Below are 15,043 nucleotides of genomic sequence, written 5' to 3' on the forward strand. Positions count from 1 at the left end.
TCAAAAACCAGGGATGTACTGTATGGTGACTAACATAACATAATAAAAAAATATTATTATAAAAAAAAAAAAAAAAGGGAAGCACACCGGGGAGAGAGGAAGCATGGACGGAGGGAAGCCGTGCAACCCTGCTCTACGTGCTTCATTCCTTCATTAATCCTCACACCGGCTCTGTGCAGTAGGACCGGTCTCCTCATTTACAAATAAGGTCACAGTCCGAAAAACAGCTATGGCCAGTAAAGCCAGACCTCCTGAGAGGCAGGCCTCACTAGCTGACACGCAAGCAAGGAGCATGTGGCTGAGAGACTCACCTCAGATTCCAAAGACCTTCAAGGGTTGATTTTTGTGTACCCTTATGATTCGCCTTAGTCTTCCTAACCCCATATCGGAGGCTTCATTCCATGTAACGAAAAGAGTCTAAATTAACAGTGGTACAATTAAAATCTAACGCAGCGCTGTCTCTGCTGGTCAGATGGAATGGCAGCAGCGAGGAGTTCCAGCTACATCCGACAGGCCAATTCTGGGCCCTCCTGCCTCTGGGATTGAATCCAGTTAGTCTTCCCGCAAGCTAGCACACTTCTGGTACTAGCTCAAGGAATGTTTGATGAACTGGCATCACCGCCCAAAAGCATTGCATGAGAATGACAAATATGGTCGTAGAGACTGGGACTTTTTTTTAAAAAATGAAAGAGGCTATTTTATTTATTTACTTTTAAGATGTTATTTATTTATTTGACAGAGAGAGCAAGAGAGCACAAGCAAGGGGGCCGGCAGGCAGAGTGAGAAGGAGAAGCAGACTCCCCACTGAGCAGTGAGCCCGATGCAGGGCTCGATCCAGGACCCCGGAATCATAACCTAAGCCAAGGGCAGACACTTAACTGAGCCACCCAGGCGCCCTGAAAGAGGCTATTTTAATCAAGGTGAAGAGAACGGGGATATTCAGCAGTTTAGTCCTTTAAGGTGATCATGTTTGCATGAACTGCTTCTCTGATTCTAATTTGAGGAGAGGTTTCTGTGTACAACTCAATTTACCAATTAATAAAAGTATTTTCTTTTCTGTCCCTATTCATTACTTTTCCTTCATCCCAGAGCTGCAATTTTACCTTGATGGGTCAATACAAGTGGTGACAACTCCTAACTGGATATTCGGTCTAGTTCCAAATACCTTAATCAAAAATACGTGTAACCACACATATCTGCCAAGCGTTAATTAAAATAATTTTTCTACCATCTTCGCCATTTCAAGTAGTAATTATGACTTTGGCATATGTCTTTTTCAGAAAAGGAAACATCTACTTTTCTGTTTTGGGAAGGACACAGAAGGAAAGATAGTACTTTACAGTTTAAAGCAGTCTAACTATAAACTGACACTAAGAATCCCCCATTCAGATTCTAGTTTCAAGACTTCAACCCAAATCAACCTGAATGTGGTTTGAAAAAGGTGTTTTATGGCTCACTTTGGTCTAGATGTACAGAATTATAATTTTTATAAGTAAGGTGCGCCTACTTGACCTGATGTATCTCTGGGGAAGAAGGCTCTTTTGCATGAAACTGACAATCCATGTCCTTGCTCTTCATTACCATCTATTTTCTGGCTTTCAAGCTAAATTGAAGTAGGAAATAGTATTTCAGAATTTAGCCGACACCATTTAGATCCATCTGTCTTAAAGAACATTAAAAAAAATGTATAGAAACCCCAGTCACTAGAAAGAAAGAAAGAAAGAAAGAAAGAAAGAAAGAAAGAAAGAAAGAAAGAAAGAAAGAAAGAAAGAAAGGAAGGAAGGAAGGAAGGAAGAAAACAGCACTCCTATTTGACTTTGGTTCACATACTGATGGGAAGACATAAGCAAAATAATAGGCAAAAAAACCCAAAAAGAACCTCCACTTTCATTTAGTAGAAGCCATTTTTGTACCAATAGTTTTACTTACGACATTTATCATCAACAGCAATATAGATTTTATACTCACCATTAAAAAATTCAAATATTTTGCCTTTGGGATTTAACTGAAAGAGCTATGGCCACCCTTTTCCACTTATTCATACACCAAATATTTACTGAATGCCTACGGCATGTCAGTCACTATACTAGTAACTGAGAATATGAAATTAGGGAGAATGCATGCCTGGAAGGTATAGAATACACTCAGACATATGCCTTGTTAAGAAAAAATTCTGTAAGTGATTTGGGAAACAAAGGCAGAAGAAAAATTATGAAATTTCCTTACTACCTACAGCCTATTGACAAGTCCTTGAAACACGCAGCGTGACATTCCTCTAGGGACTCAACTGCCTTGATGTTAATACTTTCAAAGGGCAAAAGGCAGTCGTAGCCTGACCCCCTACGCCCCCACCAGGATTCTGTAAGTCTACATTAACGTATAAAAATTCCTTTGGAAACTTCTTTTATCTCTAACCCCCCCAGCATATGACCCACCGATACACATCTGTAGGGTCTCATGACTCAAGTTTTACTGGACAGTCATAAATGACCTTTTCCCAGCAATAGCGAGCCCCCTCAAGGTCCTGGAAACCTTGCTTCCAAAATTCCTTAGAGACTTACGCTATCCCTAACCCCCTCCCAACCTGAGGGTATATATGGGCCGCTCCTCCTGACCCCGGTGCAGCTCTTTCTGCCCACGGGTCCTGTCCCCGTGCTTTAATAAACCACCACTTTGCACCAAAGATGTCTCAAGAATTCTTTCTTGGTCGTCGGCTCTGAACCTACACCAAAACCTCGTCATAAGAAAAAATGTTTACCTGGTGGACCCACCTGAGTACCAGAGTATTGGTAACTTGCGCACTTTTAAATAGGCTGAATTGACTCAGATAGCTATCTATGATAATACTTGAGAGATTTTTTTTTTTTTTTTAGAGAGAGAGAATGGGAGGAGGGGTAGAGAGAAAGGAAGAGAGAGAATCTTAAGCAGGCTCCACAGCCAGCACAGAGCCCAACTAGGGGCTCTATCTCACGACCCTGAGATCATGACCTGAGCCAAAATCAAGAGTCAGATGCTTACTGACTGAGCCACCCAGGCATCCTCATTTGTACTTTCTGTAAAATTAATGTTGTAAAAATAAGTATTGAGACTGCCTGGACTCACACTGATGAACAAGAAAATAGTTTACCATTTGGTTAAGTATGGCTTAATAGTTGATCAATAAAGAGACAGATAATGTTAAAATGCTGTATCATGGTGTTTGGGAATTAATTTTCAATCTATCCTTACTACAAATTAGTAAGTTTTTTCTCTTTTGCTCTGGAGTCTTTTTTTCCTCACTCAAATTCTAGTGAGAGCTATTCTTACCCCCATGCTAGTCTGGCCTTAACCGGCTACTTCCTTGTATCAAAGTACTTGTTGCCAACTTCCGAGATTCTGTCCTTTGATTTGCAAATGTCTAGGTCAGATGTTATGTAACAGGGTCCCCATCAATTTATTTCTTAGATTTGCTTTGTTAAGTAAGTTTAGCAAAATGCTTGCCAATATATACTCATTAACTAGGAATAGTTTCTCAATTTGCATATTGCTGATGCTTTCTGTCTGTCTCTATTCTGAATGTTCCTGAAGCCTCTGTGGGAAAAATAACATATGGGTTGCATTTGAATTGGTAAAGAATTCTCCAATTGCACAGAAATTACAGTTGTGACAATTCTTTCACCTCTTAACCTTTACACACCCTCCTGTTTAGGCACTGTCAAAATTTTAGGAGCTCATGTACTAGCAGGGGTTATACATTTATAAGGAAGTATATACAGAATGCGATAAGATTAGAGATGGGGTAATTGATGGCTCTAGCGGTGGGAGGGTCACGGAAAGTTTCACAGAGGAGCTAAACCTTGAGATAAGACTAGATGTTTGCCAGACAAAGACGTATAATAGGACTTTCAGATAGAGAGGGAAGACATGGAGGGGATGAATTTTCATTATGTTAAACTCAGTAATTCTTAAGAAATCATAATCTAGTGTACCCTGCTTCTATTACCAAAGATAAAGGTCAACCCTGGAAAATAATGGAAGACTGCACTTCAACTTTATGCATCTATTTCCTCCCATAAAGACGAGCTTTCCTGAAAAACTATTAAACTCCTTTTCACATCAAAATGTATCTGTCCTGCCATCATCCTTCACCCGGGAAATAGCTTTCCAAGGCAACAGTTCTTTATTTCAAAAAGTCTAAGATAAAACTTTAATAACTGATCGTAAGTGATATAGTACTCTCTCTACAAATAATAATATTTTAACAGATTGATTCTAAATGCAAAAAAAGCTTACTGAAAATTAATGAATCTTTATTTGTGGCATTTTAGTCATTTTGGTAGATTGATGGGGATATATTTTAGTACAGTAATGTCTATTATAATATAATGGACAAAATTGTATGAGATATTTTTCCTCCTTTGAGTAATCAGACATTAATGTTATCTCTTGGCCATGGTAATCTTTGTTCCATTTGCCCTTTATAATCAAGATTATATCTTTCCCAATCTAAGATAAACTGATTTCACCGGATGCTGGAATCTTTGGGTCTTAATTTGTTTTAAACCTAGGAAAAGGAAAGGCAATTTTAGAAAAAATGTGTAGAAGCATTTTTACTCATTCAACTGAACAAGATTTCGTTAAAAGAGTGTTTTTCTATTGTAATGAGGCTTTAAAAATGGTAATTTACCTAACTTTTAAAATTTCTGTAAAAATCCTTTCATCACTGTTCTGGTCTTCCCCCTAGTAAATGCAAATGTAATGGAGATACATTAATTAAATTTTCTAATAAGATTCTGTAGCTGTTGGCCCTAAACTCTAGGGAAACCATAAGACCCTAATTACAGCTTATCAATTGCAATTAAGTCTTCCAGGAAGACTGTACTTGAGAAAAGGAAAAAGAGTTGCTAACACATTTTAGAAAAGATTGAAGGCTCTTTCTATGACTGTCAAGGGACCACTATTGACCTATGGGAGAAAATCCTAACCCGCCTTTGGGAAGTCTTTATCATATAGTAGCTCTTACTTTCCTGATACAGACTCAGGATCTGGTTTCTTGGTGCAGTGACTCTTGTGGAGTTGGGTTGATCTTAAGCACAATGGCTATGACTGTCTTTGTTGACTTTGGGTCTATACTGTTGAAGTTCTTGCAGTGCATTTCACTTTTCAAAGGTCCTCCTTTCAGTGACCTGGAGTTAAGCCCTCAGGGTGAGGCAGGGAGGGGCCTGGAGGCTGTTACTGTAAAGCAGAGAAGCAGGACAAAGATGGGATATGGTGTTTACTGAGAAGGGCTAGGATGGAGTACAGGATGTTGAAGGGATGATCCAGCAGAACTTTTTGGAGCCATGCTTGGAGCCTGCAATGAACTTTTTAAAGCAGGAACCTTTCAGGTGTGACAGCTCTTTCTTGCTTAGGAGATCCACCCAGCACATGTAAAGAGACCTCCATTTAACTTCTTCGGGATTGGGTCCTTTCAGTTGTAGGGTCCATGAACTGGAACACTGTTTTTGTTTTGTATCTAAAGGGATTCTGAGCCCCTCACTCCTGGTTTCTTGCTTCTTTCTCATGTGACAACTGACAGTATTTTGATTATCAATAGCTATGTAACCACAAACTACATCCCAAACTTAGATGCTTCAAACAGTTACAATACATACATTTTTTTCAACAAATCCACAACTTGGGCAGGGCCCAGTGGGAGCAGTTATTCTGTTTTCTATAGTGTTAATTGGGGCTGTTCCACTGGGGGCCAGAGGACTGACTTCAAAATTTCTTGCTCACATAGCTGGAAAGTTGGTAGTGGCTGTTGCCCATAAGCTCAGCCAGGCATAGGGGCCAGATGTTTTGATTCCTTTCCATGGGCTGCTTGGACTTCCTCAAAGCATGGTGGTTGAATTTTAGGGAATGAGGCAGAAACTGTGGCCTTTTCTAACCTAGCCTGGGAAGCCACTCAGTGTTACTTTCACTGCATTCTACTTATGGAAGGAGTCACAAGTTCAGCCAAATTCAAGGAAGCAGAGACTTGGACTCCTCACTTGATAAAGGGGTAGCCCCATCCTAGAAAGAGTTATTATTATGGTCATTTTTGGAAAATGTAATTTGCCACTGAGAGGCACCTTGACATCCTGTGTTCCCTGTATCCAAGTTTACCAGCCTTCAGGCTCCTGATTTTTTCATGGAACCTTTTGAATATACTTCAGCCCCCACCAAACCATTCTGTATGTACCAACTGCCTAATAAAAGTGTAATTTCTGAAGTACTCTTTTAAAATTAATTTTAAATTAGCTTATAGACTAGTTTACTTATATATTTTTTTTAAATATTTTTATTTATTTGACAGAGGGAGAGACAGCCAGTAAGAGAGGGAACACAGCAGGGGGAGTGGGAGAGGAAGAAGCAGGCTCCCAGCGGAGAAGCCTGATGTGGGACTCGATCCCAGGACTCTGGGATCACGCCCTGAGCCGAAGGCAGACGCTTAATTACTGAGCCACCCAGGTGCCCCAAGTTTACTTATCTTTATAATTAAGCATTTCGGGAATAATTTCACAGGTCCCTTGAGCACTAAGATTCTCTCTCTGTATCTTTCTCAGCCTTAAGAAGATTATATAGAGAGTATATATTATGTACTATGAGGAATATTATATGCAACAACTGGCTTATACTTTTAAGAATGTTGATGTCATGAAAGACAAAAAAAAGGCAGAACTGTTTCATTTAAAAGAGGCCTATGACAATTAAATGCGGTGTGTGATCCTGGATGGGATCCTGGATCTAGGAAAAATGCTATAGAGAACACCGTTGGCACATTGGCAAAATTCAAATACTATAGAAACAATAGGCATTATGCAAATATGTGTTGATTTAAATGAGTTTAATTTGAATATATTTGAATTCCAATACTTAGATTGGCTTGATCGACATTACGGCAATCATAAAAATCAACACTTGTTTTTATCCCAAATAAATAAATCCCCCACCCATCAGCAGTGAGGCATGGTCAGTTTAGGAAAATAAGTGGAAAATGTTTAACCAAACATCCTCCCTAAAATAGTGAGGACCTTTTAGTGATCCCAGCAGCAACCAAGTGCATGGTTTCCCTGCCTTCATCTGACTGTCTTCCCAACCAGGAGAGCCTCCTACCCCTGCCGCAGTATAGAAATGAGCATCCTTGCTGACCCCTTTTGGATTCAGGCCTTTGCCCAAGTCTTGTCGGTTCCATTGCAATCCATTCCTTCATCTGCCCAGGTCTAAAGCTGGACAAGCCTCTCCTTCCTGACTGAAGTCCCCCTTTCACTCTAGAGTCCCCACTATGGGGTGACCCTGAGTCCTACATTCTCCTTGTCCTCTTCCTCTCAGTACCAGCATCAAGTTCAGAGAAGATTTTTTTTTTTTTAAGATTTTATTTATCCATCTGAGAGAGAGAGAGACAGAGAGAGCACAGTCAAGGGGAGAGGCAGAGGCAGAGGGAGAAGCAGACTCCCCGCTGAGCTAGAAGCTAGACATGGGGCTCCATTCCAGGACCCGGGATCATGACCTGAGCCAAAGGCAGACACTTAACCATCTGAGCCACCCAGGCCCCAGAGAAGATTTCAAACAGTACCCCTTCATCTACCCAATAGCAATTCCAATCTCATCTTGTCGTAAATATTAAAAAATTTGAATATGATGGGCATCCTACTTATTTCTTGACAAGCAACCCCTGCCGCTCGCTACCTTTCTGCCTTTCTGTCCTCTACAATGTTCTTTCTCACCTCTGGCTCCCTTCCCGGCTGAACTGACTCACCTGTTCTCCTGTTCTGCTGCCTCCCGGCCTGGCCTCCTTCCCTCTGCTCCCCCCACCCCACCCCTTTTCTTCTCCCCTCTCCCAGTCCCATCTGTTTGTTAAGAAGCTAAGTTTGGTTTCTCCAACAACCCCGCCCCCGCACCACCCGGTCCTTTGAGCTGTTTGCCCGTCCATTTCTGATTCTGCTCTGGCCCGTGCCAGAACAGGGGCTGTTAATGGGAAAAGAAATGGAAGGTGAGGAAGAGCAAGGAAAAGAATTAGCAAACTCAAAGAGTCACGGTTTTGAATGGGAGGAGAGAAAGAGGCTGTACGTCTTTATATGTTAATTTTTTTCACTCCCACCAAAATTGGTGGTTTTAAGACACCATATAAAAGGCAGGAATGAATGTTTTCACTGTAATCAAAACGCAAAAAAGATCATATTTCCTTTCCTTTTTTTTTTTAAGATTTTAATTATTTATTTGACAGAGAGAGACACAGCGAAAGAGGGAACACCAGCATGGAGAGTGGAAGAGGGAGAAGCAGGCTTCCCGCTGAGCAGGGAGCCCCATGAGGGCTCGATCCCAGGACCCTAGGATCGTGACCTGACCCCAAGGCAGACGCTTAACGACTGAGTCACCCAGGCGCCCCATAAAAGATCATATTTCCTTTTCTTTATCAAGTTAAATCTGTTTCTGAGCTCACGTCTTCAAGAGCAATGAGCTGCTCAGTATCAGTTCACTTCTGTGGCTTTCCTTGCCATCCGCCCTCTTTATGTTATCCAGGATCTTGAGCGTCTGTCATCCAGAAAAAAGCAGAAGAAGTGTTCACCATTGGTCCTTACCCTACTGACATTCTCCTGGTCCCGGCTGCTGTGAGGCCTGTGGGGCAGCCACGCCTATTGACCCCAGCCGCTCTCTGCTAGATCCCTGCAGCTGCCCGCAAGGGCCTTCACGGCTGCTTCTGGGACCACGTGACTTAGTGCCCACCTCCACCGGCATTACCTTGGCCTCTGCTATCCCCAGTCTTAGATCTGGAAAACTAGAATCAAAAGGACCGTATTTTCATACCACTCACAGAATTCACAAGTCAGTTGTTGCACACGCCTTCAGAGCTGGATGAATTTAATGAGCAGCCTGAACCTAAGCCCATAGGGACTAATGGGGACAGTGCTGAACTGGGAGTGAATATTCTAAATGTGGATCCAATGCTATCATATTTGATCTTTCAAGAAGAACTGAAGTTCAAGATTTTCACACAAAATCTGTTTTAAAGTTACTGGCAACTAACTAAAAAATTATAAACACCTGTGGGTCAAACCTAACATGTCTATGGCCAATATGAGTAGACACTGGCAGTTTGCAAATTCTAAGCCTCCGAACCAAGTCGTCCTCACTGGAAATGGGCTCCTTGCTACTTCTGCTGAAAGCCGTGCTTGCCATTACTTTCCCACTGTGGCAAATCCAGAGTGATTGTTTCAACAGGCCTGCACTAGATTCGGTCTAAGAGAAAATGTCTATTTGGGGATTGCCTTTTGTGGAAGGGCTGTTCCTCTTTCTTTCATCTGTTAACTGGGGACTCTATGTCCTGTACGTCCTCTGGAGGTATAGGGACCTCAGACCTCAAGAACCCAACCCAGCTGCCGTTCTCTGTATGCTCGAATGGGAAGTAGAGCAGAAGCATGGTGTAAAAACACACGCGTAGTGTTTAAGGAGGAGTGATCAGTCAACACTCACGTCCCCAGGCCAGAATGCAAAATCTACTCCAAAAGCTTCCTATACCCTATCCTGATCTCATCCCCTCTCTTCCAGAATATTAACCACTGTTGGGAACTTTGTGAAAATTATTTCCTTGCTTCTCATAACAGGCTGATTCCCTACAGATGTACTCCAAACCATACTGTTCAGTTTAATCTCCCTTGAACTTTGTGTATCTCGACTTAGCATGCATACATTCTGCCTTCTTTTGGTCAATATTATGTTTAGGTGATCTAACCATGTTATTGAGTATAATAGTAAATTATTTCTTCTGCCGTATACCCCAACTTATTTCTCCACTCTACTGTTGATGGACAGATAGATTTGGGTTACTTCCCATGTTTTGCTATTATTAACAGTGCTGTGTAAAAATTAGTGTGCATTCTCTCCTGGGGTATATGTGTGTGTGTGTATATATATTTTGAGTATGTTGTATAGTGAGATTGCTGGCTGGTAGGATAGGTGCATGTTCTGTTTTGCCATTTACAGTTTTCCAAAAACTGGTTTGGCCAAAGTGGATGTTTGCTCTAAATTGTTTTCCATGGTTATTGTACCAATTTACATCCCACTGACAGCATAGAAGATTATTGTTTATACAGAAATTATTTTGTTGTTAAAAAGGTCTTGGTGCTCATGGAACATTGCATCAAAAACTGGGGATGTACTGTATGGTGACTAATATAACAAAATAAAAATTATTTTTAAAAAAGTAAAATAAAATAGTTTTAGGGGGAAAAAAAGTCTCATTGCTGCACATAAAATATTAAGCCATACCAAAAACTGTCTAACTGAATTTTTCATGTTTTCAATGAATCCACCTAACAGGAAAGGCAGGATTTTCAACACACTCTATTATAGGCTGTATTACAGGGTAGAAACCAGATTTTAGAGTTTTCAAGAATCTACTGTTGTCATTATTTTTATCTTAAATGACCTAAGTTCCTAAAAATAATCCAGGAATTCTTAGCAGGTAGATTCCTCCCAGATATTTAGGATATCTTGAGAAAAGTTTTTTATCATGATGGGTTGGAAGGGATATTTTTTCTTTTTTGGTGATGATGCCATTCATTATATTTCCATCCTGGTATTATAAACTTCGATGACCAACTGTACATTTTCACTGTTACCTTCTAAACAACTCCCTCTTATGGGAAATTTTTACTTTATTCTATTGGTTTTGATTGACAACTTAGTCTTCATGTTATGAAAAGTTATACAAAACGCAATATAAGTGCATCTCTTCTAAATCTCAAAAGATTAAATTTTTAAAATATTTGTATGGAAAGCAAGGAATATAAGGTCTTCAAAACACATATTAAATCAAATTTTTTTATCTTCTTCCAGGTATAAAATCCACTGGCTGAAAAGTAATTCCCCTTAATCAGAAAACAGAGTTAATTTCTGACACTGCAACAATCTGTCTTGCCATGATGTGATATTTGTAGAGAACTAAAATAGCGTAATGACACAAACCCTTCTGACTTGCGTGATTTCTCAAAGGTTAAAACTGAATTCTGCAGCCATGCAAATTTGCACAGGCATCCCCTATAGCCTCAGGTACTAGAACAAAACAGGAGCTGTTCTCAATAAAACTAAGTTGTTGAGAATAAAAACCAGAACTCAAAACAGTAAATAGGAGCCATCAAATCTTTGTTTTCCTAAACTACCGAAGCTTAGAGCTCCCCAGTGAGTCACTTCAAGTATAAGTGCTAGGTGTTGGGAGGGCCCTAGGAAATCCAACTAGCTATTGTTTTTAGACTGATTTTTAAAAACAGAGGTGTCAAAAAGTCTTTGGCATCTTGATATACACATGATATCATTCTTCCTGTCTGCTAGGATGACATGAATGGAACTATATCAGAAAAGAAAGTATTTCGGTACATATTCACGGTGAGTGCTTCACATCCACAGATTATATACCATATGGAGATAAACCAAGGAAAAAGAACACATGGTCCCTAGTCTTAAAAGTTTGTGTTTAGGGGTCGGGGAGGAAAAAAAGTTTATATCTATGGGACCCACACTTTCAAAGTATCTTATATGCCATAGAACAATCCAAATACGCTTTTCTAATTAGAAACCTGAAGTCCAAGGGGTTAAATAACTTGTCCAGGACCTCACGTCTGCGGAGTGGTGGAGCCGGTATTCAAAGTCAGTGTGTCTGATTCCATAGCCAATGTTCTTACTCATGACACCCAAACACACTAGCCTTCCCCAATCTTCATCTGTTTGCTGTTATTTATAACTCTAACTATGTCCATGTTTACATCTACTGGAACTACCTATCTACGTAATACAAAATAGTGGAAAATAAATAAAAAATCAGAATGACATGAAAAATGAATAGGAGAATAGGGCTAAGGGAAAGATACACAGGTCGCAGTGTCTAGTACAGTCATGAAAACTTGGGGCTTCAAATGTGGTGTTTTTGCTTCTTAGTGTCAAAGCAAAAAGGAAAACATGGTCATTTCCAAAGTACACATTGTCTGCTTGGGGCAATAAGCTAAGAAGTGTTCATATTGGAAGAGTTCATGGAGAGGGTGAATTTGTGCAGTGTCTTTATGGAAAACAGGCAGTTTGGTGTAGAAAATATGTTCTTCATCGGTGATTCTCAAGCAGAGGCAACTACTGCTCTGGGGCATTTGGCAGCAGCTTTCAGATTGCCTCCCTGATGACCGAAGTCCAGCCTCAGGGGGGTCGGGGCCCTCTGTTGAGAATTCTGTTATGGTGCGCGGTGCTGCTAATGACAGTGTACGAATCGGGGAATACAGGTGAGAGCCTCTCAGGTGTAAGAAGCAAAGGGAAGATAACACCTGTTCTAGATAAAGGGAGTGGAAGGAGTAATTTATTCATTCATTTCTTCAAAAAACATTCACCTTAACGCCATGTGAAAAGGTAATATAAGACAGAAAAGTGGAGAATGTGTTGTGCTGGAGAATGGATGAGAATGAAGCGCTTCCACTTAATTAAGAGAATTAAGTGCCACACACTGTGTTAAGAGCTTCACGTATATTATTTCATTTCATCTCCACCACAAATTTGTGAAGTAGGAATAATGCCCATCTCAGAGGTCAGAAGACTAGAGCTCAGAGAGATCAAGTAACTTGCTCAAGGTAACACAACTCTGAAATGCCAGGATGGAATGACACTCAGGTGCTCTCTGCCCCTAGCCAGCTTATTTCCACTCTCCATTTTCGAAGCCACCCCCTTCTTGAACAACTTCAGGGGGCAACATTCCCATTGAATTCCAAGTAAATGGCTCTCCTGGAGCTCAACTGGGGAGGGAAATCAAAATGGCTTTGATTAAAGCACACTCTCTCAAGGGGTTTTTAGCCTAATTGTGGAATAAAGACCAGTGTGTGCACATTTCCTAAAAACAATATAAAACACCAAAAGAGGAGAATAGAGGTTGGAGGGATTCATTCTGCTGGGATTGGAGGCCTGCTATCTGGGAAGGTATAGAAGCAGCAGCATTTGAATTGAGCTGAGAAGGATGGATACGATTATGACAGATATTATTGTGTGGGAGAGATAACTTCTTGGAGAGACAGGGATATGTTCTGTAAGGCCTTTCCAGGGATTTGAGATTAGCACAATTCTGCCGGAAAAGGTTACACTGACGTCATGGAGGAGTGAAATGAATGCAAGGGACAGCAGTGGGTGGATCTGAAAGCCAAGTACACACCTTCACTGATCTCTCTCCAGTTCTGCATACTGCCTCACCTCAGTCAGAGGATCCCGAACTGCCTAGCAGGGTGACACTGTGTGTCAAGTCCCATCCAGTGCTCCAGTAACTTAAGACCCCAGAAAATGAGGAGGAATTCTGAAGGAGGAGGCAGTGGAATCAGGTTTTGGGACCTAACGCTCCTCCTTCCACCTCCATACCCTCCATCTTTGAAACAGCAGACCTTTCCTTCCCGATGTCTTGGCCGTGCCAGCTCAGGGAACATAAAGGAGTTTGTTCTGTAGCCCCGAGAGTCCAACTTGGTGAGAAGGAGGGCTTGCTTGGCCCCTAGATAAGACGTCTCTGATTCCTCCGGGCCTGCTCTCCGCCCTTGCTACCCCATACCCCAGAGCTCTCAGATGCCTTCAAGAGAAATGCAGAGTTTGGATTTGGGTGCAGCAGCCTGCACACATATCACAAGGAGTCGAAGAAGGAAGAGAAATGAGAGTGATCTCAACTGTCACTAGGCCTAGGGGCTTGGCAACGTGAAGAAACGTGTTCTGTAGAGCTGACCGCCATCTCAGAAGGGATTTGCCCTGTCTCCAGAAATGTGTTCCACAGATCTCACTGTTGTGTAGGAAGAGATTCAAACTGCCCTCAAGTTCTTTTTTTTTTTTTCTTTTTAAAGATTTTATTTATTTATTTGACAGAGACAGACAGCCAGCGAGAGGTGAACACAAGCAGGGGGAGTGGGAGAGGAAGAAGCAGCCTCCCAGCGGAGGAGCCTGATGTGGGGCTCGATCCCTTAACACCGGGATCACGCCCTGAGCCAAAGGCAGACGCCCAACGACTGAGCCACCCAGGCGCCCCTGCCCTGAAGTTCTGAACTCTGCTCCCACGCTGCCTACCGGGGTGACGGGGAGTTGTTGCCGCCCCCACCCCCACCCACTATGACATGCTGCCCCACCCTGCTGGAGAGGACGGATCTGGTGATATGTGGAGAACTCAATCAGCAAGGAGATACCTTTTCTGAAAGCTCACAATCGGTTGGAAACCTCAGTTGGGAAGAGACGGTGAGTTCAGAGGGCATCATCAAACGCTGGGATGCCTCGTGTGTAAAGAGAGTAGGACAAATGCAGGGGAGTGATGAAAAGGGAGGGAGGTGCGAGAAGGAATGAAAAAGAGAATTAAAGCCAAAAAGCTTCAGAGGAAAGAGAAAAGAAGAGAAGGTGGCACATGAGAGGAGGGGGTTGGAACTCTGCTTTTCTTGGACTGGTTTCCGTCCTGAACTTTAGTTTTGGGGCAGTGGTTAGGAGACACCATCCCTGGGAGCCCAACATTTGTTTCTTCCTGCTGGTCGCTGTGTCCTGCTGTCCACCGTGCTGTTTTGGTTGCTATTTCAGAATCGACTCAGCCTGTGACATCTAGAGCTTGTTAGAACTCAGATGGCAATAGACCTAGAAATCAGGGAGCCAGCTCTACTACGGCACCCTCTGGCTCCGCTCTATTATTTTTTCCTAAGTTTCCCTGGAGATCTGGGTTAGAACTAAACTCTCAGTGCATCTGCCAGTAGACCTAAGCTCGAGTGCCCTTAGTGCTTTACCTGTGACCAGACAAGTGCAGGCCAGGAAAGGGAAAGGTAGCCAAATGTGAAAAAGTGTGAAAATGAGAAGATTTCTGTACTCCAGTGGGATTCGCTCAGGCCATTTCAAGTTAAAACACAATCTGGATTACTGGAATTCAGTAAAACATTGCAGCTGATCCTGGAAAGCAGGAGGGTCTAGGAGGCATGGGTGTCTGCTCGGTTCTGTCTTGCCTGGTCAAACTTTTGCCTGCTCCTTCCTGGGCCAGTGTGGGGCAATGTTACCATGTTGGATATTAGGG

Source organism: Ursus maritimus, unplaced genomic scaffold, assembly GCF_017311325.1.
Source record: "Ursus maritimus isolate PB19 unplaced genomic scaffold, ASM1731132v1 scaffold_35, whole genome shotgun sequence".
Lineage (NCBI taxonomy): Eukaryota > Metazoa > Chordata > Mammalia > Carnivora > Ursidae > Ursus > Ursus maritimus.